The 6,338-nt window shown below is 25.2% G+C and overlaps 1 pseudogene; it reads left to right on the forward strand.

Moving 5' to 3' along the window:
* Positions 1 to 20: 20 nt before the first annotated feature.
* LOC107872216 overlaps positions 21 to 6,338 on the forward strand; it is a 10,400-nt pseudogene continuing 4,082 nt past the window's right edge.

Here is a 6,338-nt window from a genome sequence, read left to right on the forward strand (position 1 = left end):
GTGAGTTATAACTAGTGGTGATGGTGGCTGTAGTCAACTGTGCCGGTTTAGGCCGGTCTGGCCCGATTAGACGGCCCAATAAGGGACCCAGACCGGTCTGGCCCGACACCGATCTCCTGGGCCACGGTCCCAGGCTGGGCCGTTTGGTCCGAGTAGTCCGGTGGATCGGTCCAGTTGAGAAATCGAACTAAGCCCACCGGTTGCCCGGACTGGACCGGACCGATTAATATAATTATTTTTTATGTTGGGCCCCATAACAGCTAGGCTGATTTTTTACCGTTGGGGCCAAACGACCCGTGGCTGGTAGTAGTGGTTGACAATAGTTGTAGATATATAGTGGTAGTCGATAGTGATAGTTGATAATTATCGTGAATAATAGTGATAGCTAATGCTGATGGTGAATGATGACTTTGGTTGGCGATACATATAGTGGTGGTATTACTTATCGACAGTGACTGGTAGGGTTATGACTGTAAATGGTGGATACGATTTTTTATGTTGACTGGTGGTAGTGGTGGTAGAGATTGTAATTGGGAGTAGTGCATGATAGTGAATAATGGTCAACAACATCATCAACAATAATGGCGAATCTAACATATATCCAGGGGATTCATCCGAACCCTCCTTGGACGAAAAATTACACTATATATATATGGTTAAAATATTTTTTTATGTATATAATATATGTTGAACCCCCTTCGGCTAGTTTGTGTGTGCACTTTCGAACTCCTTAATGAATATCTTGGCTCCGTCATTGATCGACAATAGTTAATAATGGTAAGTGGTGGCGATTAACTAATATTAGTAAAAGTTGATAAAGTAAATAGTAAATTGTCATCTTTATAGAAATCTACAAAAAAAAATAATTTAATAATATTAAGACTCTGTTATAAATCTTATTGATTCACTCAGATCTATTCAGACCTATTAATCAAACTCACTTAACAATTTATATCTGAACAATTAAAATTTACATCTAAAAAAAAATATAAACCTAACTAATAACTGAATTCAGAATAATTAATTATGATTCAGATTTAAAAAATAAATAGACTTATTAATGCCTAGGATACGAGTGATTAAATAAATCATTTCTTAATTATTAACTAGGATACTTGATTGCGCTTCGCGCAACTGAATAAAGAAATTCTTTTAAACATAAAATAAATTAAAAAAATAGTATTCCATCTTTAGATTTCACTAAAAAAAAAAAAAATTTGAAATAAATGAATAAAATATAAATAATCTCCACATTTAGTTTAAAGCTTGCCATCCTTTTTTTTTTTTTTTTTTTATAGTTCTCATGATATCTTTTTAATACATTGGTATTGAATATGATGTTCATCAAATATGAATACATGAACTTGAAAAGAAAAATTAAAATAGATTAGTATCTTGTTAGTCGTGAATAGATTAGAATCTTGTTAGTCGAGAATCTTTCTCTAAGTGCTTCAACCTGAAACAAAAAAGAAATGAAATCGCAAAAACTCAGTGAATAAGGACTATTTATAAGATTGGATACCTCCAATAACTACAACTATTATATAATACATAATAAAATATAAATATTTTTTAGATAATAATTTCAAGTCAAAAAGCAAACTCAAATGTCAAGATACCAAAAAAGAAAATAGGTCGGTAGAAATAAAAATTACTTGGGAGCTTTTTTTAGATCGTAGTAGAATTTGTTCATCATTTTTTTTCGAATCATATAGAATATATCTCGTCTAATAGAAATAGAACTAATATAAAAATATTTGAATTTTGGTGTTTGTCAAAGATATAACATACATATCATAGAGACTGATCAAGTGAAAGAGTATCAACAAAAAAATAATATGTACTTCTCCTATAGTACAAATGAGTGAAAATATTAGAGAACGAGTGAATTTAAAAGAAGAACATGAATCTCAAACAAAAAACTAAATGTGTAGTATAAATCTAACTTACCGCTATTGATAATTAGACTTTTACTCTTAAACTTTTCAACTAACATTTGTTTGTAACTTACCAACAAAGAGGAAAAACTTTTAGACTTCTTCCATAAATTTTGTATCATGAAATCAGTTTAGAATTGTTAGAAATTTTTGGCATTCCTCAATAAGTTTTAATACTCTTAAATGTATTTTCTTTTTAATAGAGCAATGAGTGATAACATTTATAGAATAAATGATAGAGTGGATTAATTTTCTTTATACACATAAATATGTAAAATAGAAGAAAACTTAATTAATGTTCAAAAAACCACAAAAAAGATAAATAGTTTGGAGGCCTCTAAGGCATGCCACATAGGATTCACTATTGATCTCCTTTATATATACTAGGAAAAGTTACCGTACTTCGCGCGATTGTAAAATACGTCTGAAGATTTTTTTTCCATTTTCATAATTTTAAAATAATTTAAAGTAATTTTTTTATATAAGTTAAAAAAGAAAAAGTTGCACTTTATATACAGTATGAGAGAATTCCTCTCATATAATCCTTTGAATAGTATATATCTAATCATGAAATCTCCATAATATATATGTAAATTGCGAGTTGTGCATACATATTTTAGTGGAACAACTTTTCGCTTCAATGAAGGAAATAAAAAAAGAATGTAGATAAGTATATAATTTAAACTTTTCGTCACTGCATGTCATGCACAACTACCACACATACAAAACTACAAAAAGTATTTGATATTCTATTTATGAAAAATGCTGAATATTTTTTGAATCTTACAACTTACAAAGTGCAAGTTTATTCACTTGTCATATAAATAAAATTCTTTATTCACTTGTCATATATACAAAGAAATTTTTTTGGCACATACTTATTTATCAAATAGACAAATAATATCATAAAGTTAGTTTTGAAAATTCATAAAAGGAAAAAAAAAAATAAAGAGCGAAGAGCATTTTTCAAGATATAAACGACATACAATTAATTTCTTTTAAAAAATTGCAAAGCATAAAAAAAAAAAATATAGTACGACCCATGAAATTACAAGAAAAATAAAATAAAGAAAAGGCTAGACTTTAAAGGAAAAAATATTTTTCTTTTATCATTAAAATTTGGTCAATGAAAAATTTGACATTTTTAGGTCCTCCAACACTATGCACAAGTCATTGACTTGTTTAAGGTGGATGCATATTCGACAGTGGTTGTCAAAATTACTTTAAATCCTTTTTATGGATTTCTATTTTAAGCCTTCCAAGCACCTGAATTAATAAAATTATAATTCATATACAATAACAAACACAATATAATAAAAGTGATTTGAAAGTGATAGTTGTATATGAACCATAAAGTAATACTGAATCAATTCTTAAGGTTACAACACTTCTCCGTCAACTTGTGAAACATTTGTTGAAGCATTTGATCAATATATATATATATATATATATATATATATATATATATATATATATAGTTAGTTAGTTAGTTAGTTAGTTAGTTAGTTAGTTAGTTAGATGTGAAATTAGGTGATTAAGTGAAGAATTCAAAAAGCAAAAAACAAATAAATTGAATACTTACAATTTAATATACATAATTGTATAATTATTTCTAATAATGATTCTGTTTCAAATTTAGAAAATGCTAATGCCTCTTACCAGCTTTATTTTTATACATTTTCTTCTGTAAATTATTACAATTATGTATTTTACTCTATTCAATTAAATTGTATCCCTTGCACTCCCTTATTTTTAGATAAGGTTTAAAGATTATAAAGATAAGAAAGTCAAGAGTTGAAAATATTATTATGTAGATTTTAGTGTCATTAAAAGCTTTTAATGAAGGATTTGTAACTAAAAAATTATGAAAAATTTATATTTAAGATTTTTTAGGAGAAAAAATGTTTTAAAAAAAAAGGAGAAAAAAGCTAAATAGCAATGGAGCTCATAAAAAGGTGTCACGTTAAAATATTTAATATATATAGACAACAAAGTTAGTTTTATTAGTGATTGGATTACAAAGAAGAAAAAATTTATTTGATATTGGAGTTTTAGAAATGCATGTTCAAATTAATTGTGTAGTGTAATGGCACAATAATTTTTTATTTTTTAATAAAGAAAACTTATTCCTCGTTAACATGAAACATTTCTGCATGGTGTGTATCTTTCATCGTCTAAATGATTTTAATCATTTAAAATCAACGAATAAAAAATTTATGATAGAACCTACAACATAATCTGAATTAATTTTGTGAAATAAGTGTTTTCGTTACATTATAAATAGAATACGTCACGTTAGAATATATCGTCCTAAGTTTTTTTTCCTCTTACAGACAAAGGACAATTTAATTTTCATAAATAAAATGAAGTACAAATTAAAAAAATTAAAAGTATCAAAATATTTTTTAAAAAAATATAACATTACAAAGAAAATAGAATGTTTTATTTCAGGATTCTTGCCACGAATATTTATATTCAATCATTTAAAGAGAAAAATAAAATGAAAATCACCACTTACCATATAAGAATCACAAGTAGGAATTAAGGTTGTGTTTAGTATGAAGAATAATATTTTTTTTTTAGAAAATAAGTAGTTATTTGATTGTTTTCTTAATTAATTTAAAGCAAATAAGTTAATTTGAATTTTTTTTTTAAATATTTAAATCAATTAAACAAAAAAAATAGAAAAAAATTCTTTCCCTTTCATACCAAACACACCTACATATAAATATTTTCTGTGATAAAAAAAGAAAAGAAATTCGGATATATTAAAATTTGCATTGCCTAAACTATCATATTAAAATCTCTATAATCAAAAATCAATTAATGTCAAAAAGTAATTTTGAAGGAATTAAAAAAAATCATTTAAAAACATATTTATACATAAATCAATTGCAAGAGAACTCTCTTCTCCACTCAAGTCCAGATATTGCAAGCATCCTTTTACTATCTATTGCTATATACTCGCTGAAAATAAGAGTCATCACTCCAAAAGTTAACAACAATAAGCAAATCAAAGAAAAAAAGAATAAAAAAATGTATGTAAAATTATAGTTAGAGGAAAACTTGCAGAACGATACACACATAAGGATAAAAAACATGCACAAACAGAAAAAGGCAAAGCAATAATTTAAAGTCAATACCCTTAAAATACATGTTCTCTGACTGACAAAAACAAATCAAAAAATTACTAACCAAGATAAACTACTTTGGTATATATATATATTATTGCTAACAAAAAATATAATGAAAAAAAGTCAAATAACATAAAAGTTAAAAGAGAGAATCACTTTGCCACTTAATTAAAAAAAAGACTTTATGTACCTTTTCCGAATGTTGAGGAGTAGCCATAGAAATAAAAAAAAAAAATTAAAGAGAAAAATAGAGAAGCCAATGCATCATGAAATATTTTATATTTATCCATATTATAAAGTGATAGAAAGGATATCAAAAGTTCATACATTATACATAAATGCACATCAAGATAGCTAATTAAGAAGATAATTATAATGAGAGGTGAAAATTTTAATTAAATCTAATCATTTTTGAGGCTATTTAAAATAAAACAAAATAGATAAATAAAGAAAAAAATCACAAAAAGAAGAATAAAAATAAATATGAAGATATTATATATAGATATTTACATAGAATATAATGACAAAAATAAAAAAAAGGCCAAAAATAGAAGAGAACAAATAAAAATGATCGTATCAATTTTATATCTAATATGTATTAAAATTTTATTATGTATTGAAATGTAAATATTTTTGTACAAACATATTAAATGGATAAAATTAATTAAAAATTAGTAAAATTAGAGATAGAAGAATTCATGAATACATATTATGATTTCTAATAAAGAAGAAAATTATAATAGGAGGTGAAAAGTTGATGAGTTGAATAAATAATTTTTGAATTATAAAAACTAAAATAAATAGATAAATAAAGAATAAATGATCAAAAAAGAGAGAAAAAAGATAAAATAAAAATGATGAGCATAGAGAAGTGCCACATCATCCTTGTCTTATTTCTCCTTTATATATATATATATATATATATATATATATTGATTTGAATGCATGGCTCCTATTAATTACTAATTAATTAACTGTCATGATTAGAATATTATTCCAATTGTAGAAAATATATGGGTTTTGGCAAAACCTATGTTGTGGGTAAACGAATATAATATTCAAGTAGTTATATACTTACTATATATATATATATATATATATATATAGTAATATACTAATTTATAAAACATATACACATGTATATGTTAAATATATACTACTTTAGAAGATATATACACATATATACGCACCATTCAATATATTATATATGTACTACTTTAAAATAAAACATATGCTACAATATATATATATATATATATATATATAT

This window comes from Capsicum annuum, chromosome 5 (assembly GCF_002878395.1).
Source record: "Capsicum annuum cultivar UCD-10X-F1 chromosome 5, UCD10Xv1.1, whole genome shotgun sequence".
NCBI classification, from domain to species: Eukaryota; Viridiplantae; Streptophyta; class Magnoliopsida; order Solanales; family Solanaceae; genus Capsicum; species Capsicum annuum.